The sequence below is a fragment of the Mandrillus leucophaeus genome, unplaced genomic scaffold (genome assembly GCF_000951045.1).
Source record: "Mandrillus leucophaeus isolate KB7577 unplaced genomic scaffold, Mleu.le_1.0 Scaffold4, whole genome shotgun sequence".
NCBI classification, from domain to species: Eukaryota; Metazoa; Chordata; class Mammalia; order Primates; family Cercopithecidae; genus Mandrillus; species Mandrillus leucophaeus.
In genome coordinates this window covers 7,364,964-7,383,937 of record NW_012104253.1, presented here as the reverse complement: position 1 = coordinate 7,383,937, position 18,974 = coordinate 7,364,964, and positions in this window count along the sequence as shown.

Genomic DNA, 18,974 nt, shown 5'->3' with positions numbered 1-18,974 from the left:
AGCTACCTGCAAAAGCTCTGGCTCCTCATGGCCCTTCAGAGGTAATAATGACTCTTCCTTCTTTCCCATCTTCCAGATCTTGCATGAGCACCTCTCATTGGAAGAACCTGTGTAAGCCCGCTGGTCACAGAGGCTGAGAAATGTATCATCTACGTTTCCAGTCTCTGCAGTAGAGGAGATGGTACAGAAAAAAGCAAGAGATTGCCCAGCATACATTGTCTACTCTGGATGCCACATTGACATTTCTCCCAGCGTTTTCATATAAGGAGTAGTTGAGCAAGCACACACTGACTTAGAAATGACCACATTGGTGAGTTTCAATGTAAGTTGCACATACATAAATATGAGATTAACCCAAGTGTCATGTCATCCCTTATCTTCTCAATGAAAAGATCTCCCACAAAGTGTTGCTGACTACTTAAAAAATCAACTTGGAATAATCAATTTATTAATTTACTAACATATACTTAAGGTCTCATACAACATAAAATAGTAATTTTAAAAAGTTTTTTTGGCTCTGTTACGTTTCATGGGGCCTTGCATATTAGTTACACATAATATATATGCGCATATTTACATGTCACTTGAAGCTTGCATAATCTACTTTGACACCAGTAAGCATGATTGTCGGAGTTGTTTGAGGAACAGCACCCTTCAAATCTATGTTCCTCTGGAGGCTGTATCCCAAGGCACAGGTGCTCACTCACATAACATTACGACCATTTGCACATTTTCTCCTGTAAGTGCGTATTTGTGATCTGAGCTGTTCTTTTGGCATAGTTGTTAAAATGATGCTCAGCACTTACAGTTGTAAGCTCATGCCCGTAGAAGGGATGACTATGCCGCGTGACCTCTCTAAGCATCCCAAATTAGCCTTAGTTGAGGTCACTTCAGGTTATTGCACCAGTCCCAGATCTAACTTTCTCTTGTATTTGGGCTTCTGCAGAATACAAGGGCAATAAACACATAGCTCCTTTGTGTGTGTGTGTGTGTGTGTGTGTGTGTGTGTGTGTGTGTGTGTATAATGCTTTAAAAAGTTCTTTTATGGGCCTTATTCATTCATTCATTCACTCCTATTTATTCATTTACTCATTTATGGCATTTCCACCCTTAAACTCTTGAGTGGCTTTCTACTGCCCTCGGAATAAAGCCAAGCTCTGTTCCAAGACCTGCAGAGCTCAGCCTCACCTGAACCCGTCTCCACTCTTGCTTTCCCTTCCCTCTCTGTTCCCTGTGCCACCTGCACAGCTTTCTGCCTTGGTTACACCTGCTCGGTCTGCCGTGGGGCAGTGGCACCTGCTCTTCCCTCTGCCTGAAGTGCTCATCCCTGGGTCTCTGCCTGGCCAGACTCCTTCAGGTCTGTGCTCAGCAAGGACTTCTCCGCTGCCCCTCTTGAAAGAAGCATCTCCCCAGCCCCATTACTCGTTTTGGGGGGTCATCCTATTTGATGTTCTTCACAATGCTTCATCCAATCTGACAGTGTCTGCTTCAGTTGTCTGTTGACTTGCCTATGGTCTAACCCTCCCAGTAATGTGAGCTCTGATGAGGAGGGAGCTCTGGAGAAGGAAATGGACTCTCTGGAGCTCCTTGAGGACATGAGCTGGCTATCTTGATGACACTAGTCTTGGCAGAGCCTGTGCCCATCATCTGGTGCATGCATTTATGGTGCAAGGCTTCAGTACTATTGGCGTAAGTGTATAGCAGAGAAAAGGGAATCTCGGAGTGGTCAAGCAACACACCCAAGCCCACACAGCTGATGAACGATGAAGCTGGGAGTGAATGACAGGGCACTCAGAGCATGCACGTAAGCACATGCTGCTCTGTCCTCCTCACCTCCCCATCGACTTGCATGCATTGACATGCTTTACACCTGAAAAAATGACTTACACTAGAAAAATGGAAGTTTCAAGAGTCTAATCTTTTCTGATCCCCCCCAGTGACATTAGCTTAGGAAAATCCTGCCTGGGCCTCATGTAACTTGATGGAGAAAGGTAATGCAACAGCACAGGGGTCCTTGTCAAGGGAAGCGGCGAAGAGACTTCATTTGTTCGATTCGCGGGTGTAATGATTGAGCTAGAGAATCCATTTCAGCTGGGAAGGGTGGGTGCTGATGAAGTTACGGGCCTGCTGCACCTTTTAAAATGAAATATTTAAATAAGTGGAACCTCGTGTGGGTGATGTATTAAGCTCTCCCAAGATGTAAATCACACGATTCCGAAACATCCTTTAACAAAGTCAATTATGTTACATAAACTTAACAGAGACAAAGATCCCTTATCCTCAGAATCGTCCATTTCTCTCCAGTAGTTTTGTCAAGATAAAGACCTCAACAGAAGCAGAGTATTATTTAAAACCTCTCAACATTGTTCTATAAATTGGATGAAATAAAAAAATTTAAACAAAAACACATACTTTATTAATGTTATTGGCGAGAAGCGGCACGCCGGCAAACACATCACAGGAAACGTCTTCTGTGTTCCTGAAATCATCTCTATTAGATTATGTAGATATGATCTATGAAAATACTTCCAAACTTAATCTGTCGAGAATTCAGAGAGTGTATAAGCAAATACTTAGATTTGCATTAGATTCTTGACTTTGAAATCCATTACCGTAAGTTACTTACTGACTTTGAGGAGCAACCTTTACCATAGGAGGAAGGTGGGAGAGGCCCCATTCCTGTTTACAGGGGGCTGGCCTGCTGGATTTTTTTTTTTAAAGACCATTTAAATCTCTTGTGAAGGTCAATCCCACCTTTTCCCTTACAGAATTAGTACCAGGCAAGGGAGGCAAGCCTGTGTCACAACTGATTTCAGCCCCATGGCTCTCTGGGATCGTTTTGGCAATTTTTAGAATATATGCCTTATTATTATTTTTTGTTTTGTTGTGCTTGTTAAAAGATGAAAACTGAATTTGCATTTTACTACTCCTTTTTGAACCACTCTGCTTGCAATCTCTGGCATGTGTATATTTTTTAAAAGTCAGATGTAGATTAAAAATAAAAAAAACAGAAATCTGATAGCTTCTTAATGATATATGACATGTCTTTATTTGTGGGGGGTGCACAGACTATTTTTATTTATATTCTGCTTTCTTTATTCGATTATTAGATACTTTAAATAAGACAAGTCCTCTGTAGCAGGGTCAGCAAACTTTTTCTCTACAAGGCTAAATACCAAATACTTTAGGCTTTGTGGGTCACAGGTTCTCTGCACCCCTGCTCCCCCAAACTCTGCCAGTGTAGCATGAAAGCAGCTGTAGAAAATATGGTCACAAAAAGGCATGACAGTGTTCTAATCAAATTTCAGGCCAGAAGCAGTTGGCTCACACCTGTAATCCCAGCACTTTGGAAGGCCAAGGCAGGCAGATCACCTGAGGTCAGGAGTTCAAGACCAGCCTGGCCAACATGGTGAAACCCCAAGATTGTGCTGTTGCACTGCAGCCTGGGCAACAAGAGTGAAACTGTGTCTCAAAACAAACAAACAAACAAACAACAACAAAAAACAAATTTCAATGATACACACTGAAATTAGAATTTCGTATAATTTTCAGGTGTCATGAAATATTATTCTTTTGTTTTATTTCTCAAACATTCAAACATGTAGAGGTCATTCCTAGGTCTCAGCCCATACAGAAACAATAGTAGACTGAATTTGGCCTGTGGGATGTAGTTTTCTGATCCCTGCTCTTTAGCAAACATTGCTTTTCTTTAAACATTGAACGTTAAGATGGAGCTCTCAAATAATTCTGTTTCAAAGTAAAAGTGGAGGAGAATCTTTGCAAGTAAAGGCTGGACATTAGGAAACTATTCTGACTCGAATATGGATGGAGCCCATCAAATAATTACTGCATACCTGCTCAGTGCCCAGTGCTATACTTGGGGGTTGGGGGGTGCCGTGGTGCTGCAGAATTGCTTAGAATCTTACCCATCAAAATCAGGAAGGGACTTGCAGAATAATTGTTGTCATTCATTTGGAAGAACTTTTGTAACCATGTTGAAGGAATGCAAGGATGTGTATATATATAGATTTTTTTTTTTAATGTGATGGTCTACCACTTTCTGTATCCTGGCCCCTAGAAGGGAAAATGGAAACTGCCCCTGAGAAACTCAGGCCTCTGTCAGTTTTGGACTTGAGCATAGGCTTGGCCATTCCCAAGTCACCGACGGTGAGGGGTTACCTGGAAGGCCTGCAGATTCACTCCTGACAAATAACTCAGTTGACCTGGCAACTTATATTCATTTAAGTGGACATGTGTCCACTTAAATTCATCTAAACGACCCTCTAACAAGAAAGTGTGTCGTTTACACCAGTAATTACCATCACTCAAAAGAGGCCATGCCTAGAACCAAACCCTAGAATAGTACCTTGAGATGGTCCATTTCACCACATTCCAAAGGCTTGAGTCAGTCTCAGGCTCCATGGGGACCTATTTGGGCTGAAATGGACATGCTCATCTGTCACTTTGGGACAATAATTCATCAGATCACTCGTTAAGAGCCCTGGAGATGTTCCCATGTTTTGACTGTAATTAAATTTCTAGGTATCTTTTCTACCTAGAGAATTATAGTCAAAAGTTATAGATAAATATATATATATAATTCAGTAATATTTATAATATAAAAATTTGAAAGCCAAATACATTTTCAATAATAGCTGAATATGGTAAATTATAATATACCCATAGTGTAGGGCCTACTGCCTTCTTTTAGAGAAAGATTATTGTTTCAAAAAAGTATTTGTGGATAAAATCAAGACCCTCAGTCATGTTAAATTGTCCCAGCCATAGATACATAAAAGACAGATGGAAATTCTTGACATTGGCATTGACTTTTTTTTTTCTGACAGGTGAAATCATGGACTCTGTATTGAGTTTCTGGCCCTTCGGAAAAATGAAATGCCAAAACAAAGCCTTTCTTGGGGTTTGTGCTTTGTTTCGAAGCAGTTCCTGTTGATGCTTAACATAGCGCCTGGCTGGAACACAGAAGGCACTCAATTAATGATTTTAAGCCAGTGAATACTGAATGAAATCCACGAACCCAGCCTAGGGAAGCCTCGGAGAATTCCTTCCCGATGCACGATGGTTAGATGGTCCAGGCCTGGAGCTGACATCTCCTTACCTGGGTGTCTTAGAAAATTAAGGAATTTCCCCAAGCCTCAGTTTTTAAGTTCCTTCATAAACAGGGATAGCACCTCCTTCCCAAGTGATGTGGAGATGAAGTGAAATGATACGGGGTATACTTGGCATTTAATGAGCTCCTAATAAGCGTCACCATTAATCAATGTGTTGTTATGAAAGACATTTGCTCACTTAAAAATTAGTAAGAAAACTCAGCTGAGCAAAATAATTTCTTCATAATCACAATGTCTGATTGTTTGTAGTGTATTTTACGTTTCAGCATTTTAACAGTTATAGGTTCTTTGACATCATCATTCAGTATTTCTTATGAATCACATTAGTTATAACTTCAAAATTAATAATGTCTCCGGGTTACCAGCTTACGTTTTTAAATTCCATAATGTACATGCTGGTTTTCATTTTATCTGTTTCTGATCTTTAAAGAGAGAGTGTGTGTGTGTGTGTGTTTGTGGGTGTGTGTTGTGTGCAGTGTTTTTACCTTAAGGTCCAATAATTTCTTTTATGTCTAATCTGGGTCAGTTTGTGAGGCAGGGAAACAGTATTTAAAATCTTATTCATGAAAGAATTGAATGTTTTCAGATATTTCAGAGCATGCATAGCAATGGTTGCTTGTGTTACATATTTTACCATTAATTTCTGGCGACTCACCCACACTGAGGGCTCTCGGACACCTTCGAGCTGAGAACCTGCGGTGGACGCCACCAGTCCCTGCCTCAGCTGACTGGGCCCGGCCCCTGGAGGAAATCCCAGGTGCCCTGGGGTGGTTCAGAAATGGGCAGGCTTGGCAGGGGGTGGTGGATCACGCCTCTAATCCCAGCACTTTGGGAGGCCGAGATGAGGGGATCACTTGAGGTCAGGAGTTCAAGACCAGCCTGGTCAACGTGGCGAAACCTTGTCTCTACTAAAAATACAAAAATTAGCTGGGCATGGTGGCACATGCCTGTAATCCCAGATTGGGATCCCAGATTGGGAGGCTGAGGGAGGAGAATCGTTTGAACCCAGGAGGCGGAGGTTGCATTGAGCCAAGATCATGCCACTGCACTCCAGCCTGGGCGACAGAGTGAGACTGTGAAAAGAAAGAAAAGAAAAGAAGGAAGGAAGAGAGACAGAGAAAGAGAGAAAGAGAGAGGGAGAGAGAGAAAGAAAGAGAGAAAGAAAGAAAAGAAGAAAAGAAAAGAAATGGGCAGGCTTGGGTCAACTTGGGTCAAGGAAACCAGAGGTACTTGCCCAGTTCTTTTGGGAAATAAACTTCCTCATTCTCAGAAGGGAGCCACGGGAAGCTAGTTCCTCTCTTTTGCTCCAGATGTGACGTGGACGCATGCTGCTCCCATCTAGTGATCTGCCTCGTTGGACGTTAAAAGACTTGGCTGAGAGGAGCAAAGCTAAGAGACCATCAGGAGAAAGAGGGAACTGAAGTCTGGCCTTCCTCATTGGTTAGCCAGCTACACGCCTATTTTTGTTCCTTGCAGCCCAAAACACCCAAATTGATTCACTCATCCTTGACAAGCCACCTGGCAAAATAGGGCAATTACACCAATGTCATAAGTGAGGCATGAGGATGAAATGCTGGGATGGGGCAGGGCCAAGTGTCACACAGAGAGCTTGGGGGTCTCTTGCACCATTTGACATTCTCCTTGGCACATTCACGCTTTAGAGTAAAACTGAGCTTGATTTTCAATAGATGGAGAGATTCCTTATAAAATGATCCACAGATGGACATCTGGGTTTCTGATGACATTAAACTGTAAATATTTCATGTGTTTTGTGTACCTATTTCTTATATTTTTCATAAAGATTAAACATTATTTTCTGTCTTTTTATGAAATAACAATTGAAGTTTTATTCTGATTCTTTTGGTCGCCAGTGAACCAAATGTAAATTCCATGGAAACAAAAACCATACAAAAATTTTAAATCCAATTTGCTTGTTTTAAAATATGGTGTTATGATGCTAAAATGTCACTGGTGGGTATATTGTCACTGATAGATACATTGACCCTCGTCCTGTGTATGTGTGAGTGTGTGTACATTTCAAAAGGAATTCTTGCAGATGGGGAGAGAGGGGGAGAGGGGATTGGGGGGAGAGAGAGAGAGACAGAGAGAGAGAGAACGAGTATTCCAGGGTATCCAAGGAACAGCAAGTCTCCCTCCAAACCCCAGCTATGAGTCTCTCAGATCCAGATCTATTTTAGCATTTCAATGACTGTCCCACTTAATGAATTAGGGAGTTGTTTATAGAGATGCACTGTTTTTGAAAGCATCAGAAGGTCACTGTTATATTAAGTTCTCAAATCTGACTTTTAAAGATTTCTGGTGTTATGTAGGTCAGAAATAGACCTTGATCAGACTACTTCTGCTTCAGGAGGGTCAGGACAAGAAACAGAACAATGGCAAAACGTGGGGTCCCTGACATTCTCCCTTGAACTCTTTCTAAGCACGAGGGACTACATCTCTAAGCAACTGGACTGAGTTTCCTCCTTAGAGAGTCTCTATGGAAATGTGCCTTCTCAAAGCCCTTCTGTTGGCATTCAAGGCCCTACCTGTCTAAGCCTTGCTTGTCTTTCCAATTAGCCCTCTACTCTCATAAACCCTGCTCTGCCAAATCAGGATGCTCTTACCACTCCCCCACCCTGTCTACCCAGTCCAGGCCCAGCACAGTTCTCCCAGTTTCCTGGAGCTCAGCTGTCATAAAGGTGCTCACCTCTCACAGAGGTGCCACCAAGGGCATGAGGCCTTGTCTTCCAAAGGGTCCTCATGGCTCCATCTTTAGACCGTGTGTATTAGGCCATTCTCACACTGCTCTAAAGAAATACCCAAGACTGGGTAATTTATAAAGGAAAGAGGCTTAATTGACTCACCATTCTGCATGGCTGGGATCCCTCCGGAGACTTACAGTCATGGTGGAAGGGGAAGCAGGCACGTATTATATGGTGGCAGGAGAGAGAGCACGTAAAGTGGGAAGAACCCTTTATAAAGCCATCAGATCTCATGAGAACTCGCTCACTATCACAAGAACAGCATGGGGGAAACCGCCCCCTTGATCCATCCCCTCTACCAGGTCCCTCCCTCCACATGTGCAGATTATAGCTGGAGATGAGATTTGGGTGGGGACACAGAGCCAAACCATATCACCATGGATACTGTCATGTTACCCCATTAGCCCTGCACGAGGCATGGTGGCCAGACCAGGGGAGGAAGCTGGTCAAAGACAAATAGCAGAGGTCTTGGAGACAGGGGAACTTGGGGCTGGATTCTAGCCTGGCCACCTATGGCTAGTGTGGCCCTGGGTGAGTCAGTGCTGTAGACATCTGCTGGTACCTCATTAAAATAATTCCCCTTTTCTGGGGCACAGTCCCGCCTCCTCTGACAACTGCCAATCTCTGTCTTGAAGGATGTCCTTAGTCCGTGGTCCCAGCATGATGCTCCTCTGAAATAGATCCTGTGTGATTTCTGAATCCACATGGAAAGGATCACAATCAAAGAAATGAGCAGCCTGAGCAACTAGAGTAATGAAATGACTCTAACCTTGAACTTGAGTGTCTTGAAAGACATTGAAAATGACCCAATTTGTGCTCCCCCATTCCATTTTCTCTCTCACATTCCATTTTCTCTCCTCCCTAATTTCATCATACCCCGTGCCTCTTTGGAACACTCTTTGCTAAGCCAACTCAGCACCGGGGAGACCAATATGGTTCTCCCAGCCCATGAGGCTTGCTTTGGCCTCTCTCTCTCTTGCCCTCTGCCTCTCCATCTTGACTCATCTTTTTCTCATTATACAACACTCTCCCATAGTTCATTATAAAGCCCCTCGTGCTTCATTCACTATAAAGATCTCTCTCAAGGCCATCTCCTGTCGTCCTTAGCTTCTCTGGGCCTTCCTTAGTCCACTCCCTGTTTTTCCATCCCTGAAGCCCAGACTCCACCTACCAGAAAGACATTTTAGGGAGTGGGATGGAGGAGGGCCCATCACCTGGAAAAAGCAGTGTCCTTCCCACTGAGCATTTGCACTCAAGCCACCTTCCCACCGCAGGTTCATATGCGGTAAGTCGTCACGCCTGGTACAGAGTAGACGCCCACTGTCAGCATCTCTCCCCAAAACCCTCTTAAATCCAGGTGATGTCCAAAATGGGAAAAGAAGCGGTGTTTATAGAGAATGATGACTTTTGAGGCTGGGGAATTAGAACACAGCTGCCAATCCACCATGCTGGCCTAGAAACAGAACATGGAAATGTAGGTCAAAGTGACCAGAGCAGTGCATTTTCAGTGACTTCTGGGAATGAAGCTTTGGCCTCAAGTCTTATCCTCATCTGATGTGGCAAATGTTTCAGAGAGAAGTCCTGAGCTACTGTGGGTGTGGCCACTGCTAGATTTTCAGGGACCACTCACGTCTGTTGTGTGGAAAGACCCCAGTGGGTGTGAAGTTCAGAGCCAGTTGAACTGAAGTGTGGTGAGATCGAAAGGGCAGCAGCCTCAGCATCAGGAGCCCAGGCCGGGTGCAGACTCTGTCACCTGTGTGAAATCCCATGCCAACTTTAAGCCCCATTTTTCTCATGTGTTAAAAGGGGGAAGGGAGGAAGACTGGTGGCTCCCAGAACATCACCAACTCCACATCAATCTCACCATCCTCCACATTTAGCAGAGCACCTGGCACAGAGGATGCTCTTACAAGATATCCGTGGAATGCTTGGAGCAGTACTTAATTCATTTCCCTGAAACTTAAACTGTGGCTTAGCAGGAATTTTTAAAAGATCACCTCTATGACTGTACACAGAAGATATGATTTCCACATTAGTTACACGAGAGGGTGAAGCCAGGTTATCTGCGGTTACCTTGGACATCCACTTTCCCCTCCCTCCGGACATGACAGCAGCAATCCATTCCCTGTCCGACCAGATCACTAGGAAATGCCATTCATAATCTTCCCCTCTATTGATTCCGGTCAGTGGGTATTGGCAGCTTAAAAAGATTATGTTTTAATTGGGGACCAGATAGATGGCGTTTTAAGGTTTTGAGTTTCACTTCATGCGGTGCTATGGATTATTTGAGAGGTTGTTCAACACAAGGAGGACAAAGATTAATGTGTTGTCCTTTTCTTTGAGTGACCCTGGGTGCAAATGTAGCTTGGGCTAAAGTGACTGAAAATCTTTTTCTATCACAGGGCTGAAAAGGTTGACTGTGAATTCATTAGTGTTATCTTTGTTTAGGGCATAAAATCTACACATTAAGCGGCTTAAGTGGAACACACATTTTCTCCAGGCTAAGCAAGCCTCAAGTGGCTGGGGAAAAGTGGGGGCCTCCAAGCTAGGTCAGGGTGAACAATTTAGGAGCCAACAACCCAGGACTCTTAGAAGCTGCTGTTTCCCTGTTTTTGTAGAGAAGAGAATCATAATACCAGTAGTGAGCTGGGGACAAGATGGGTGGGAAGATTAGATGGTGTCTCTGCAAAGGGTTTGTAAACTGGAAACTCTAGAATTAAAACATAGCAGCAAGTAGTTAGTTGTAAAGTATTTATGAGGAGCCGAGCACTTTTGTACACAATCTCTTACATAATTGCAGCAAGTGGCAAGCCCTTGCATTGTGATGTCACCCTTCTTCTAGAGATGAGGACACTGGAGCCAGAGAGGTCAAACCATTTGCCCAAGGCTAAGCTGCTTTCCCAAAGCCATGCAGATAGTGGTGGCTGAATAACCACTAAGCCTGGTCTCTGCCTCCAGCTGGGGTCTTGCCCTCATCTCCTTTATGCTTTGTAAGTGCAACCACCATGGCCTGGGGGGCAATCACACACCAAGTGATATGATCACCATGGTCTGAATTCTCCCAGCGGACCAGCCTTCTGGTCTTAGTCAGCACCCTTCCCTGCATCCTCACACAGGGTCTGATGGCTCCACTTCCTGTTTATCAGGGAACCTCAGTGAACTCAAGGACTGTCCTTATCCAGCTTACTCTGCGCCAGAGGCCCGTGGTCACCAAACGTCTCTAATGAAGAAGCTGAAGAAAATCCTGACCTCAGTTACATGTTGTGAATGGCCACCATCTTGTTTTGTTCTCTCATCTCTCCCTGCTGTGCCCTCTGTGTAAAGTGAGTGTGTACTCACTCGTAAGGCAGTGTTGTGGTCATTGCCATCGTCGTCCTTGTGTTGGTTTGCCAGGGCTGCTATCACGAAATCCTGCTCATTGGGTGGCCTAAACAACAGACATTTGTTGCCTCACAGTTCCAGAGGCGAGAAATCTGAAATCAAGGGGTGGCAAGGCAGGGTTGTTCTTTTACTGAGAGCACTGAGGGAGAATCTGTTCCAGGCCTCACTCCTGGCTTCTGGTGTTTGCTTTGGCATTCCTTGGTGTATTAGTCTCTTCTCATGCTGCTAATAAAGACATACCTGAGACTGGGTAATTTATAAAGAAAAAGAGATTTAATGGACTCACAGTTCCATGTGGCTGTGGAGGCCTCACAATCATGGTGGAAGATGAAAGGCATGTCTTACATTGCAGCAGGCAAGAGCAAATGAGAGCCAAGTGAAAGGGGAAAACTTATAAAACCATCAGATCTTGTGAGACTTATTCACTACCACAAGAACAGCATGGGGGAAACTGTCCCCGTGACTCAATTTTCTCCCTTTCCACAATACATGGGAATTATGGGAGTTACCATTCAAGGTGGGATTTAGGTGGGGACACAGGCAAACCGTATCACTTGGTATGTAGAAGCATCACCCTGATCTCTACTTCCACGTTCATGTGAAATTCTCCCTGTATCTGTGTCCAAAATTCCTGCTCCCCCCTTTTTTTTGAGATGCAGTTTTGCTTTTGTTGCCCAGGCTGGAGTGTGATGGCGCTATCTTGGCTCACCACAACCTCCGCCTCCTGGGTTCAAGCGATTCTTCTGCCTCCCAGCCTCCAGAGTAACTGGGATTACAGACATGCACCACCATGCCCGGATAATTTTGTATTTTTAGTAGAGATGGGGTTTCTCCATGTTGGTCAGGCTGGTCTTGAACTCCCAACCTCAGGTGATCCCTCGGCCTTGGCCTCCCAAAGTGCTGGGATTACAGGCATGAGCCACCATGCCTGGCCCTCAAATTTTCCGTTTCATAAGTAAACCAATCATATTGGATTGGGTCCACCCTGAAGACCTCATCTTAATTTGCAATGACCCTATTTACATATACAGTGATATTCTGAGGTAATATGTGTTAAGAGTCCAACATATAATTTTAGGGGAACATGAGTCAACCAGAACCATCATCATCATTATTACTATTTAGTTAATAAGAAGTAAATAATATGATCACTGCATCTGTCTTAGTCTGCTATAATGAATTATGGTAGACCTTGTGGCTTAAATAATAGATTTTCTTTTCTCTCACAGTTCTAGAGGCTGGGAAGTTTGAGATTAAGTTGCCAGCATGTGTGGTCATTGTCATTGTCATCATTGTGTTGATTTGCTAGGGCTGTCATAACAAAATTCTGCATGTTGAGTGGCCTCAGTTTGAGGTGAGGGGTCTCTTCCTGGATTGCAGATGCCTGCCTTCTTGCTGTGTTCTCACATGTTGGAGTTCTCCCTCTTCTTATAAGAACACTAAATCCATCATGGCAGGCCCACCTCTGTGATCCTATATAAACCTAATTATATCTCAACGTCTACACCTCCAAATATTATTATATTGGAGGGTAAGGCTTCAACATATGAATTTTAGAGGACACAAAAATTCAGTCCATAACAGCCTTCTCCAGAGATTTACCTTTCCCTTCCCAGAGAATCAGTTATGCCAGTATGCCAAGATCAATTGTTTGGCATGGTGTGTTCAGAAAACCAGGTAAATAAATGTTCACCCTAGTTTTCAACCTTAAACTTGGTGCAGAACCACAGGCAGGGGCTGCCCACTTCTGTCTGGCATTTAGTTTTTCCCAACTCTTGTGGGCATCTCTGAAGAGTAGAACTATCACTTTCCCACAACATTATGTTGAGAAGTGGAATAAACAGAAAATGTTCTGTGATACCTTCATAGAGCAAACATCCTATGTGCAAACTCAGAATTTGCGAGTGACCTCTGCATGCAAACACATCACCTTGACTTGCAACCGTTACCATTCAATTTATTTACCCAGGAGGTCTTGTAAGACCTAGAGAGGCACCTGCGTGGTTTGCCTTCCCCACTTCCCCAAGTTTTCTCAGTATCTAGTGAATCTTTCAAGAGCTGGGAGAATTTTCTCTGAATTCTCTCAGGGGACCAGCCTTCTGGTCTTAGCATCTGTCCCCACATCCTTGCACAGGGTCTGATGGCTCCAACTTCCTGTTTATCAGGGAACCTCAGTGAGCTCAAGGATAAACTCAGTAAAGATACTGACCTTATCCAACTTACTCTGTGCCAGAGGCCCGTGGTCACCAAACCTCTTCAATGGCAACAGAAGACGCCAAACTCAATTACATGTTGTGAATAGTCACCATCTTGTTCTGTTCTCTCATCTCTCCCAGCTGCGCCTTCAGGGTCCTCCAAGGGTCTTCTCCTTCCTCAATTCATCCCTTTGTACACTCCTGCCACAGCGGCATGCTACTTGGGCACATTGGTGTGAATCAGAAAGATGTGACACTTGGATATCTTCTAAAATGTTCAATTGAAATGCCTTTTGTTTTGCCACTATTGAGTTTCTATGGTGGGTAAGACCTACACAAAGATAAATAAAAAACAGGGAGCCACAGAGGTCATTTTTCATAATGCAAAACAACTAAGCATAACAAGTAATTTATTCAGGATTATCTGTAGTCATGGTTGGTTTCTACCCTCTCAGAGTTTATATGACATTTATATAATGTGCATAATATAATTATATATTTACATGAATTTCTCTTGTTTGTATTCATATATTTATTGTGAGCATTGCAATATGCATTCAATTATTTTAAAAATAACTTCATGGAAATGCTTTTTTAACAGGAGCTCCTGTTAGACATTCAACATTGGAGTATTTCTGTCTTTTTTTATCTTCTAAGGGGCTGGTAAAGTTCAGTCCATTTGGAAACTGTCAGAGCTGAAAGGTTGCTTGGAGATTCCTCAGTGCAGACTTTTTATTTCACAGATAGAGTGAGGATTCAAGAAGATAATTGATATACACAGGGTGTGTTGGAACTCTGGTTTCATGGTTCCCAGTTCAGCATAGGCACATGTATGTGCACCTCTATCCCTGACATTCATCACCAAACTCTTGCATTAACAGCAATCCCAGTCTTTGAGTCTCTGCCTAGAACGTTGATCTACCTTCATGTTTTAGCATCAAGTATGTGTTATTGAATTCCTTCCAATTTATTTAATTCTGTTTTCCACAGTTCAACTATATCACCATCATCACCACCACCATCACCACCATCATTACCACCACCATCGCCACCATCATCACCTCCATCACTACCACCATCACCACCACCATCATCATTACCAACATCATCACCACGACCAACATCATCACCACCACTCACTCACCACCACCACCATCATTAGCACCACCATCATCATTATCACCACCACCATCATCATCATCACTACCATCATCATTACCACCACCAGCATTATCACCACTACCACCACCATCATCATCACCACCACCACCAGCATCGTTACCACCACCACCAATATCATCACCACCACCACCATCACCATCGTCATCACCACCACCACCATCATCACCAGCATCATTACCACCACCACCAATATCATCATCACCACACCACCACCACCATCATCACCACCACCACCACCATCATCATCACCACTACCACCAGCATCATTACCACCACCACCAGCATCACCACCACCACCACCATCATCACCACCACCACCACCATGATCATCATCATCATCACCACCACCATTACCATCATCACCAGCATCATTACCACCACCACCAATATCATCATCACCACCACCACCATGATCATCACCACCATCATCACCAGCATCATTATCACCACCACCGATATCATTATCACCACCACCATCACCATCACCATCATCATCACCACCACCATCATCATCAAAGGGAAGTGACTAAGGGACATTGGCACTTAACGAGCTCTGCATCCCTCTACATCAGGAACCCATGACCACAGCCATGTTGTCAGTATCATTCAGATCTATTTGTGCTTTTATTCCTTTCTCCTGCTAGGTATTCTTTTGATATCTTTACTTTTTTGAGTAAAACAAGTTTTTAAAGGAAATGTGTAAATATTAAATACATTTTAAAAATGATATAATCGTGATGATGCCACCACCCACCATGCAGTGGTTTTCTCTTTGCTTATTCCTTTTCATGTGCATGTCTATGCCATTTTGCATTCTTCCATTTGGACAAAACATATTGCATTTTTCCATTTGGACAAAATTTCCTACGTTTGTTTTACTTGCAGTAAAATGCACAAAGTATACAATTTACGATCTTAACTGTACATTTTTATGAGTACGGTTCAGTGGCATTAAGTACATTCACATTGGTGTGCTACCAATACTACAATTCCTCTGCAGAACTCTTTTCATTTTGCAAAACTGAAACTCTGTACCCATTACACAACTCCCCATACCTCTCTCCCTGAGCCTCTGGCAACTACAGTTCTACTTTCTGTCCCTATGAATTCAACTACTCCAGATAACTCATATCATCGTCAAATGGAGTCATCCAGTCAAATGGAATCATCCAATACATGCTCTTTTTTGACTGGCTTATTTCACTTAGTATAATGTCCTCAAGGTTCATCCATGTTGTAGCATGTGTCAGAATTCCCCTCCTTTTTAAAGCTAAATAATATTCTATTGCATGCTTATTCCACATTGTATTCATCCAATCATCTGAATCCACCATTATTTTTAATGACTTCATGATACTGCTTTATGCCATTGTATTATAATGTGCTTAGACTGTTTTATTGATTTTTTCTCACTTAAAGCTATGTATCTGTCTGGATTTTGTTCCTCTAAAATGGGAATCAAGCAGAGTTTGGCCATTCATACATTCATCAATCTCTGAGTGTTTACTATGTGCCAGGTGCCATAATAAAATTGGGAGAATAGAACTGGATAAGCTGTGGTTCTCACTCTTGAGGAGCCCACCATTTAGAGGGAGCCAGAAAAATTAATTGAGCAGTATAATTCGGTGCCTGGAATACAACAAGTAGTTTTCCCCATTTTCCTCCCGCTGTTAATTTTTACTTTCTTTTTGTCTTGCTGCTGGTGCTTGCATCTCCATGAAAGGCACAAACATTAGCTTGCATTTAACCAAGCACCCAATCTACTGCAAGACTCTAGAGCTGGCAGCCTGTCAGGAAACCCGTTTGGACTGTGTGAAGCTGTGACCCCCGACACACCTTTACAAAAAAGCACAATCCAATCTAGACACGAATTCATCATTTGCGAAAGATCGTTTCCTGCTGTCGTTATTGTCTGTAGCAGCTCCAGTGACATGTGCTGGCATGACAAGCCCCATTTAATCTCACTAATGCATCCTTTTCCATGGGCAAACTAAACCCAGACCCATTCCAAAAGAGCTGAACCCAGCCATCGCTTACCATAGGAATAACATTAAATACTAATGGGGACTGAAGACCCTGGGAACGGCTTGCTGAGTGATGGGCCTTCCTTGGAGGGAGCTGCTGATGGGATTCTGCTCAGATCCAAATGAGGTGATGCTCTTGGCTCTTGAGTTAAGGTTCAGAGGTTTCGGTGGACCCTGTGCCCATTCCAGATACCAATAACTCTATCTAGCAAATGTCCACAGGAGGCCGGGTTGGACTTTGGTCTACATACCTTTTCTTCAACATTTCTCTTCCATCCACCCTGAAGTTGAGGACAAAACAAAGGCCTTTAAAACATCTAACAAGGACACTCTAACAGGGAATGGAGCTTTCAATGTAAGAAGAGCAGTGAGCAGAGGGTGGTTTTCTCCTTTGAGTAAACATTCTCTTATCTCTTGAGGTCTTGGCACCTGTGGCTGTAGAATGATAGTCCTTTTTGAAAGATGCCACCTTCATCAGAAGGCCAAACAGGGCAAGATCATGGGAAAGGAGTAGGCAGTTGACTTTGGCAGAAAAGAGTTTTTTCTCTTTCCTCTCTCCCAGTGAAGCCTTCAAAGCTCAGAAGGCCTTTCATGGGATTTGCTGGCCTCTTTCTAACCTGATGCCAGGTGGGCTAAAAACACAGTTCTCCAGGTAAGAAGCCAAGTAAGCATTCAAAGCTTGAAGCCTTTGCTGGCAACAAAGAGTGTCCTCTATTTTGTGCATTGCTCTAAAAGCAATTCAAATTATTTATGTGTAATTTAGTGGATCTAAGTGTTGTAGCAGTATTTGCAGCCTGTGCACACACCTGACCTTCTCAACAGGACTCACAGTCTTTCTGCATGATCTCAGACCTTCTGTCTGTTGGGCAGTCTAATGAGTAGAAAGAACTGCATAGTTGGAAGGACTCCTAATGGCCTAGGTAAGGCACTGTATTCAGGAATGGGAATGGATTACCAGAAGGAAGAGAGGTAGAGCAGGAAGTCAGGTGACAGGCAAAGCAAAGAGACCATAGGCTGCATGGTGCCTTAAGTGGAAATAGGAGAGAAGGAGAAAGTCTTATGGGGAAGTTATGGGACAGCTTGAAGGTTGAGAGGGGAGTAAATAGGGAATGATGCTTTTAAAATGTTTTGCTGTAGAATGTGAATTGCACATCCTTCAATAGTCTATAGGATATTTCAGAAAAGATTTTAAGAATTACTTTTGACTGTCAAACTATTGTTTATTCAAAAGCTACTCTATGCAGAGACTGGACCTCTGGCCTGGTTATATTTGGGTTACAAATTTTTTAAGAACCAGTGTAGCCTAAAGCACAATGGTATCAATAGCTTTCCTTCCCAGTCATGTAACAGGGACTGTTTTCTAATTCAATCCTCATAACAGCCCCCATTGAGGTAGGTTAATATTGCCCAGTTTTATAGATGAAAAACCTAAGCCTCAGAGAGGGAACGTGACTAACTCAAGGTCACACAGCTGGGAAGTGACCATAAAGTCCTTAGCGTGAGAGATTTGGGGTCCTCTAGGAAAAAGAACTCAAAGGAATGACATTGAGAAAGAGTAGCAGTGGCATGAGAATCAGGGACTTAGGACCTCATGTCTCTTGATTGATCTGAGCACACGATTTAGCCCCTCTCATTGTGATCTGAGGAGCACGCCACTTTACTTTCAACTTCATGTGCCATCATTCCAAGCTGTAGGCCTTCAAGGCCGAGGGAATAAAGAGGAGAATAAGAGTGAGAAAGATGGAGGCAAAGGCAATTATCTGAAGATAATTGATTTTAATTTACACATTAACTTCTTTAGCACCGTGAAATCTTCGAAACAAAGATGCCCCTGCCAAACATTGACCCAATCATCCTCATGACCACTGGCACTGCAGGCATCTCTAGGCATCTCTCAGGGGTCTTCCATTGGAATTCTGAGACTGTTACCACTTCTTCACTAAAAACAATAGCCACAGCAGCAACCATACTCCCTATACATTCTGTGCTTCATGCTGGTTGAACCCTTTCAATCTATAAATTGGGAACATCTTCAAGGCAAGAACGTGGTTAACCTGGTCCCACTCGTTTTTGAAGCCTCCATGTGTGTGATGGCAAAGGACTCCATGAACTCTACACCCTTAATGAAAGCTTAGAGATTGAATTATAGCTAAGAAGCCTGAGGTTCAGCAGTGATGGGGCTTGGCCAAGGCCACAGTGCATGTTACCATGGAAGTAGCTCTAGAGCTGAAACGGTTAGATGACAACATAGAAGAGGTCAAGACAATACAATATCTGTAGCAGATAAGAAAACCGTAG